Below are 9996 nucleotides of genomic sequence, written 5' to 3' on the forward strand. Positions count from 1 at the left end.
ATTCCACGACCATCGTCCTCGTTACTTTGTCACTGACATGTATTGACGTTTTCCAATATTTTTCTCCCCATAAACGTTAGCACGCCGGACGAAATGCTTAGCGGTATTTCGTCTGTCTTTACGTTCTGAGTTCAAATTCCACCGAGGTCGACTTTGCCTTTCATCCTTTCTTTATCAATAAATTAAGTACCAGTTGCGTACTGAGGTCGAGCTAATCGACTGACCCCCTCTCCCAAAATTTCGGGCTTTGTGCCTAGAGTAGAAAAGAATATTTTTCTCCCCATCCAACTTACGTGGGTGTCCTAATCCGAAACTCTACCCAATAAACTGGTTTAATTTCTACAATATACAAAATGTTTTAATTTGTTTTTTCATACAATTCCTAATAATATTTAATTGTGAAAATATAAAAGGATTTTTTTCAACATGGAATGGCTATGGGGGTCCACCTGAGTAAACTAGGAATCAGAAAGGGTCCACAGGTGAATTTAAAAAATGGTTGAGAACCACTGATCTTTATGTTTCCTGTAGAAAATATCTAGTTCCTCGTCACAGTCATAGCCTTGTGATGACAAAATCTGCTTAGCAACCGCATGGCGTCGAGTTCGATCTCAATGCATGGCACCTTTGGCGAGTGTCTTTTAAAATAGCCTCACGTTAAGTATGCCGCCTGAGTGGAATTTAATAAGGTGGAAACACACACACACACACAAATATGTATGTATTTCTGTTTATGTGAAACGGTACCTCGAGTTGTGTCCCTTTACGCAGGGTACCGTATTTACTGAAATATAAGACAAGGTTTACTTTTTTTTTTCTTTTTCATTTTTAAATACAGCCAAGAATTGTCGTGCGTCTAATACTGCGATATTACAGATGAGAGACCAAGTGCCATAAAGTAGAGAGTTGGATGAGCATAAGTATGCTAGGCACAATTATTGTTACTAATAATAAAATATTGAAAACAAGCCAAATTATCAGACTGTTGGCACAGACCTACAAAAACTTACTTAGGGTACAACGGCACTTATGTGGCGAGGTCACATTATCTCGTTACACTTCCTTCCTCCAGCATACATAACCCACATCTGATATTTGTTTTATATTATTTAATGACTGTGTAATCTTTAAGAAATATTCTTTAATTACCTAATCTTATCTAAATGAAAATTTGTCCTAGAAAGATGAAAGGAATGTTAAATTGTCACCCATCTATCAATCATTTGCAACAATTGGATGACAATAAAACCATAGCAGCGGTGGCCGCTCGCCGTTACACAAAACATCACAAAGCAAAAATACAAGTTTTACGTCCTGTTTGGCAATTCCTTCAACCAAATTATAAACAATTGTACAGTTGACCCGAAAGAAGATCTATGTTAATATACGATCCCCATAACGTAGTTTATTTGTGACAAATTTATAGTTTCATACTGTATTCCAATATTCTGTTAAAAATGTATTTGTATGCACAAAATCATCCCCCTTCCCCCCAAACCTCTTTAAAATATCCTTCAGTAAGTGTATGATGAAACAAACTGAACTGAGGTGCGTCTTATACGCCGGCATATACGATAACCAAGCCATTCGATGAATTAAAATGAGTCCCGGGATTGATCTGATTGACTTATTCTGTTGAAAGAAGTATCCCAGCATGACAACTGTCCAATGATTGAAATGAATAAATTTAAAAAATCAATAACTTAAAATAATCAGAACACAATACCTGATTACTTTCGATGATGTTACAGCGGAGACTAAACTTCTTCATCAACCAAACATGTTTAAATAAAGTCAACAATTTCAGGAAAGTGGATAAGATCGATTATATCGACCCCCGTCTTCAACTACAACTTATCTTATCGATCCCGGAAGGATAAATAGCGAAGTTGATCTCAGCAGAATTTGAACTCAGAACGTAAAGACGGACGAAATGCCGCTAAGCATTTCGCCGCCCGACCTGCTAACCATTTTGCCGGCACGCCGCCTCAGCATGTTCATATATCAATGCATGAATTAATAAAACATATCGTAACTGGTTCCAATCAAAACCATGTTTTATTCTGTCAACATGGTGAGTACAAATCGAACCAAACGTTGTATTTTCCTCGTTGTTCTGAATTCTGCTCTTTTCATTTATTACTTATGCACGTTGTCTAATACAAAAGGAGAATCCATCGATCGTTTAATTTCACGTGGAAACAAGTTAAAAGCAACAGGTTGGAATTGTTTATAACATTTTCCCAATTGTTTCGTTTGTGTATACCACTTGTTATTGTTGTTGTTGTTGTTTAATCCGTGCAGAGCTTTGACTAAAATGAAAAACCATTCCAGCTATACCAACTTCCGTTTATATATTTATATATATACTAGCAGAAATACCCGGCTTTGCCCGGGTTAAAGAGAATAATGAAATCTAAAAACGCCATCTAGACTACGCAACCCTCAACTGTTAGTAGCTACGATACCATATTTCTACATTAATAACTCTCCAATCCATGCCAGCATGGAACATAGACATTAAGTGGAATGCCAGTCTCTCATCTAGGAGGGCCTTGAAATCAATGTTACCAACTGGGGACTATGTGTGTCGTAGTGATAATAAAAAGACCCAAAGGAGGTCTGCAACGAAAAAATTTTACTCAACAATTTGCAAGTGAATCAGTGGAGGCAAAGATGCGTCTCATTTACTTGACAATTTATGTACCACATTGCAGAAATCACAATGAAAGTATATCTGAAAGGGTAGTCTTACACTGTTGTACCGTTGAATTACAAATAATGCTCATCTGTTATGTTCGGGTTAAAATTTCATCAACATCAAAAATATATGAATTTTCATGGGAGTTATGGCCGTTATACATAGAATATAATTTCCAAATTCCATAAAGATCCGTTCAGTACTTTTGACGTAGTTTTGGATAAGAAAACAAATGACTAATGTGTGTGTTTGTGTGCATGTGTTTGTGTGTGATGGGTGTATATATGTATAGATATCTGTATGCATGTATATATATGTATATATGTGTACATATTACATGTACATCTATATATATATATATACATCTACACATGTGTATACATATACATGTATGCATATAGATCTATATCTATATCTATATATATATATATATGCATATACGTGTACATATACATGTATATGTATACATATACATCTCTTTCTCTCTCTTTCTCTCTCTCTGAAAGTATCTGTCATTACAGTATCGAAATGTGATTGTTTCAGTTAGTAGAACAGTTTCATTTTTAAAGTGAAAGTATTTGACATGAGTGTTTTTGTTTCACTTTTGACACGTAATACTTAAATAGTGGAAGAGATATTATGTTGCTGTGGGCTCGAACTCTGCAAGAAGTTAAAATTTTTTTGACTAAAACACAACTGGAACCCTAAGTAAGGCATCTGTAAAATTTGAATGAAATTGGTTGCGTAGTTCTCGAGTTTTAGGGATTCACACAGACAGACAGACAGACAGACAGACAGACAGACAGACACACATTCTCATTTTTATATATATAGATATATATATATAGGATCTTGTTCAAAACGGGGGCACCAGTATTTTCTTAACGAAACACTTTGAAACTTGGGACACTGGTAGAATGTGTCATATAAAACATCTTTTTCTCTTAGTCTTCTTAACAAAAAAACGTGCATCGCAAGTTATTCCATGTTAAAGTTGTCGTATTTCTGTAATTTCAACCAATGACTGACGTCCATTCAGCCGAATACATTAAGTGCTGGGCGGTGATAAAATTATTATTTCCTTGTCAAAAAATGGCTGAAGCATATTGGCAGTAGGGTTAGGATTAGGGTTAGGGTTAGGCAGTAGCTAATAAACCTTTCATACAGTTCAGGCAGATGTTAACGAAATAAACACGCGTGAAAGAAAATGAAAAAAGCAAATGTTGTACACATACAGTTCAGGCAGATGTTAACGAAATTATAAATGGAGATTAAATACGCTTTACACCGCTTAAACTGCTAAAAGAGTTAAGTGTAAACAACTGAATACTTGTCAGTGATTGGTTGAAATTATCGAAATAAGACAATTTTTTACATAAAATAAATTCGAATACAAAATTTTTTTTCTGTTCTATAACACAAAATAGATAAGTGTATACGAAGTTTGAAAGTCTTTCGGTACCAAAAACACTACATAAAACATTAATGAAAAACTGGTGCCCCCGTTTTGAACTAGATCCTATATATATATATATATATATATATATATATATATATATATATATATATATATATATATATATATATACATAAATAAATTATACATACATACATACATATATATATATAAATATAATTATAAGATCTGGTAATTAGTCATATATTAATATATTAATTAATATCGATTAACATTAAGCTGTAATTAGCAGAACCATATGCACGCGCACCCATGGCGGTGGGCAACTATGTATACGATTCTGATAATTGCTGTTACATTACAAATCAGGCTGATGAGGAATAGACAAATGGTCAGAATTTGTTAAATCCGAAACCTGGTTCCTGTTTAATAATGATTTTTTTAGGTGATTTTAAATGTCTTGCCCGCTCACGTTTTTGGTATGCTGCTATATTTCATGTTGAGAACTTTTTAAGTCTTAATAGACACAAGATGTGATCTATTTCTAGCGCATTAATTGTCCACGTTAGTGGTCGACGTTATATATAAATATATATATATACACATATAAATTATACATACATACATTATATATATATAAGTATGTGTATGTGTATTATATGCTTAGCAATATTATTTTTTATGTTTTAACCAATCGGTTCAACCAAAAAAAATTCTGACTGAAGGAAATTTTAATTAATACACACACACACACACACACACACACACACACACACACAACAACAACAACAACAACAACAACAACAACAAGCACTGAAAGAACCCATTAATTTATGACCCAGATGTACACAGGAAACTGAAATTAAATTGTTGAATTTTCATTTCCTGTATCTGGACAACAGTGCATGTATACTCATGTACAATCGTGAATATTAATTAAATCCTCTTTTGTCCCGAATGTCACTTATGCATGACATTTGGGATTAATTTCGGGTGAGATTCTATAGTAATTTTCTTCAGCACGTTTCAATGACAATTCAAACCATTTCCGCTTGGCATCTTAAGAGAATTTTGACTATCTTGAAATTTTCATTGAGAAATGAAAGTTATGTCCATGCATGATAAGATTTGTCGGAGAAGGATTGTGTTAACATGCTTTTGCTTTCCGTTTCTGAGTTCATTTCTCATCGTGAGCGACATCCGCTTTGGCAAAGGTGGGCACCGTTAAACGTAAAGTAAACTTCATTAACCGTTAATCTTTTGACCAGAAAGTTAACTTCGATAACTGTGAATCAGTTAATTCGTTAAAAATGTAACGGAACTTATCAATTAAACGTTAACCGTTATTACAGTAAAAAGAAACAAACGCAGTTTTTGCTCTAAAACCACATAAAACACATTTAAAAAGTGCCAATTGAATTGAATTGAAGTTAACGGATGTTAACTTAAGTTGACTACTACTACTACTACTACTACTACTACTACTACTACTACTACTACTACTACTACAATTTGTAATTCAGACATGATACTACAGTGTTGCTGAAGAAGCTTGCCAATATGTGACCAAACAATATTCGCGCAAAGAGCACTGTTCTGCAATAGATTCCTGAAAGTGAGCAGATTTAAGAAGAAATAGAAAAACATACTCAAAGTTGTATAAATGATTTATGGATCAAAGAAAACCAAGATAAAACATCCTCTGATTCAACCCGCCCTTTAACATAAATGAAGTGACAAATATGGCAAAGTATCCTTAACACTTCCCAAATGACCATAGATACCTCATGCTTACAGGATCAATACATAAATTAACTGCAGCTGCACAAAGAAACAAACATTCGCCATCCAAGCTATAATGCTAACATTTTCAGAAATATGCAGCAGAATGTAGATGCAATTTGAACGCAGTAAAACCAAGGCCCCTGAGTGGTAACTGGTAAGCAAAACGATATAAGAATGTAAAATACGGCGAAAACTACATCAGATCAACAAACGGGTCACAACAGATAAGCTGTTGAAGGAAGACAATGTATCTGTTGAAGCACATTTGGAACAAGAGGAGGATATAGCTTAGAAAATAACAGACAGTGGCCGTTATATAAATGGTTCCAGACACACCCTCTACGGGTCGCAGAAAAATATTACATAATAACGCAACAAATGTTCGTTCAATAGAAGAAATTTAATGAAGATCAACAAAGTCAACATCAACAAACTATCCCACAGAAAAGAATGCGAATTTAGAGACACCAGATATCAAATGAAAGCCCACTAAAATGTATCAAAAGCATTTTTAGCGACATCAGATATAAAATAACATGTTATATAGTAGACAGAATCACAACTTTAATAAAACAGGATGTGTGACGTAATCGACAAGCAGATAAAGGACAACTGCTGAACAAGGCCAATAGAAAGCGAGAAATAAAATAACTCGTGCAGAACAGCACTCAATATAACCAAAACAGGATGCGATCACACAATTAATTCAGATAATTGAAATAACAATGTATATACATGTATGTATGTATGTATGTATGTATGTATGTATGTATGTATGTATGCATGTATGTATAAGCTCTAGGCCTTCACAGTTAACGCACGCACATGCACACATTTACACACACACACACACACACTCACTCACTGTTCATTTTGTTCACTTGGCATGTCAAATCCATGATTTTTGTTGTCAAAATAATTTTACGTGTTGGTTTGTAGAACATAAAACTATTCTATTGAAATTAATGAGTCAGCCGATGGGGGGTTACCAGAGATTTTAGAGCATCAGACAAAATGCAGGAAGGAATTTCAACCATGTTTCGTGGTCTGCTACCACAACAGCTCCTTTATAGGATCCAGTTAGCTCAAGACATCATCAGGAGGAACCACGTCCGGTTTCGGCCCCTACTCCTCTACTGTTTTGACGTGGTGGGGCCTCCCCCCTTTCGGAGGTGTCTTCAGCTCTGGTGTTGGGGGCATGTCTTCTTTCTTCTATTCCCTGGCCTCTTCGATGCAGCATCGACGAGTGTCAGCGTCCGACTGATCGTCATGTCAAATTCCCCTTTTTATATCTGCTGCTAGGCTCCAGCAGCCAGCCCCAGCTAGTTGTCACGTGACACTGTCTAAATTTCCCGCTGCTAGGGTCCAGTAGGCAGCACCAGCAAGTTGTCACATGACACTGTCTAAACTTCCCGCTGCTAGGCTCCAGCAAGTAGCCCCAGCAAGTTGTCACATGACACTGTCTAAATTTTAACTGACAATGGAGGGCGCGAAGCCACTTCAGTGTCAGCCTGTCTCACCTAGACATGTTATGACTTTCAAGCCATATTCGGTCTTCCCGCTACAGCCATATATAGAAGCTGGCTTTTTCGACCGCCTCCTGTATCCTCCTTATCAGTTTTCTCAGTTCCGAGTTTGAAAACGCAAATCTTCTCTTGAATAGCGTTGTCATTTTTCTTTCAATGAAGCCTCTAGCCTCCACTGCCAGATGGTAGTACTCGACAGTCCATCCCTGTTCTCTGCACTCTTCGATTAGTTTTTCGTATCTCTTCTCCTTTCGTTTCTCTGCATTGTCGATGTTTTCTTCCCATGGTACTGTCAGTTCTAGCAAGATTCCTATTCTCTGTTCTGTGTTCCATATGACTAAGTCTGGTCTTTTTGTTGTTTTTATAAGTGGAAAAATTGCTAGACTTCCCAAATCCGTGGCCAGCTCCCAGTATCCCTTCCATCTTTCGTCTATCTCATATATTTTATTTGGAGGCCTGATCTTATGTCCTTTTCCCTCCTTCTGGAAGTATATTTTCCTGCGCTTTTCCACTTTGGGGTACTCTCCTCTATTGTATCCCTCGATCTTCTCCTTGAGTGCTGCACTTATGACGCCAAGGACTTGATTATGGCGCCATGTATACCTTTCCAGTGCTAGTCTGCAGCTTGACAGAACGTGTCTCACCGTCGCTTTCTCCCCGCATCCACATTCATCGGTTGTTTTTATGTTCCATCGAACTAAGTTCGCCGGTGAGGGTAGAACGTCGAAGGTAGACTTGATCAGGAAGGCTGTTCTTGCTTGTTCCCAAGCCCAAAGTTCCTTCCATGAGATTCTGCGACTGACCACGTTTTCCTCCCATCTCAGGCACTGCCCCTGTTGACTGCATTGCACCAAATGTACATTCCACCTTTCTTCTTCCTCCTTTCTCACTTCGTGTACCACTGCCTCTTTCATCTCTTTTATACTACTCTTGCAAAATGGCCTGAAACTGCTCGTCCCTAGGCCGGGCTCTTGCTTCTTGCGTTGCTCCAACTATATCGGCATGTTTTAGTATTCCGATCGCCCTGTTTACTGCCTCTTCCGCATTCCATTTCCTCCCTGTTCGTACCTTTGGAGGGTTTTCTCGGATGCTCTGATCTTTTGAATACCTTAGCATCATTACTGTCCTCGCCTTTCCTACTTTATATTCTTCGGTGATCGATGTTATTGGAAGTTGCAGGACGGGTTTTCCATATAGTGCAGTTGTATTGAGTGGTTTCGGCAGACCAAGCCATTTTCTGATAAACACACTGCATCTTTGTTCTATCCTTTCTACTCTACTCAAGGCTATTTCGTACATTTGCAATGGCCACATTATCCTTGGGTACAGTCCAAATTGCAGTATCCAACATTTGAATTTTCCCGGCAGTGTTGTTCTGTCAATTGCCTTCAATCCTTGTTCTACTAACTCGTGTGTTTCTTTCCCTTGCTTCTTATCATTTAATAAATCTCTATACCATCTGCCGAGACTCTTTACTGGTTGTTCTTTCACCGTTGGTATGTCTTCACCTCCTATCCTGAATTTAACTTCTTCTTGCACTCCTTTCACGAAAGCCACGCTTCGAGATTTTGGGGCTTTGAATTTCATTCTTGCCCATCCTATTAGTTCATCCAACCGCTCTAACGTTCCCTCTGCTGCTTCTCTACTTTCCGATAGTAGAGTGATGTCGTCCATAAAAGCCCTTAATGGTGTCTTTATAGCAGCTTTCTCACAGTTTGTTGACCTTAGTAACATCTCCATGACTAGCACGAATAAGATGACTGATATCGTGCATCCGGCTGCAATACCTACTTCTAGGCGTTGCCACTCCGTTGTGAACTCTCCTGCTGTAAATCTCATCCTCATGTTGTCGTAGTAGGACATGAGCATTCGTTGAACATCTTTTGGAATCCAAAAGAAGTCCATCGCTGCTCTGATTACCGCGTGTGGAACAGATCCATATGCATTGGCAAGATCTAGCCAAACAATGTGCAGGTTTTTCTTCAGTTGTTTTGCACAGGTGATAGCTTCCCAGATGGCAAATGCGTGTTCTATGCACCCAGGGATTCCGGGGATTCCTGCTTTTTGGATTGCTTCATTAACGTAGCCGTTATGCTGTACGAATCTTATGATTCGTCTAGCAATGATTCCAAACATGATTTTCCCGTCAGTATTTAATAATGAAATTGGTCTAAATTGTCCTAGTGTTTTTGCATCTTTCTCTTTAGGTAAATAGATACCTTTAGCTATACACCATCGCTCCGCTACGTGTTTCTTCTTCCACATTTCTCTTATCAATGCAAATAACTGTAAACGCAATTTCGGGCAATACCTGTAAACCTTGTAGCTCACACCGTCGTTCCCTGGTGAACTTTTTGCTCTTGCTTTTTTTATGAACTCCTCTATTTCTTTCCGTTTGATGTCACTCAAATCGAAAAATACCCTTGGTTCAGGTGGTTTCTTCAGTCCGTGCATTTCTGGGAGTACTTTATTTCTGTCAGAGTCGCTGTACGTCTCATTAAGATGTTGTTCGAGCTCTTTCATGCAATCCAATTTTCCGCCTTTACTTTCAGTAAATAAATGTTTCG

Source organism: Octopus bimaculoides, chromosome 16 (assembly GCF_046866305.1).
Source record: "Octopus bimaculoides isolate indiv1 chromosome 16, ASM4686630v1, whole genome shotgun sequence".
Classification (NCBI taxonomy): domain Eukaryota; kingdom Metazoa; phylum Mollusca; class Cephalopoda; order Octopoda; family Octopodidae; genus Octopus; species Octopus bimaculoides.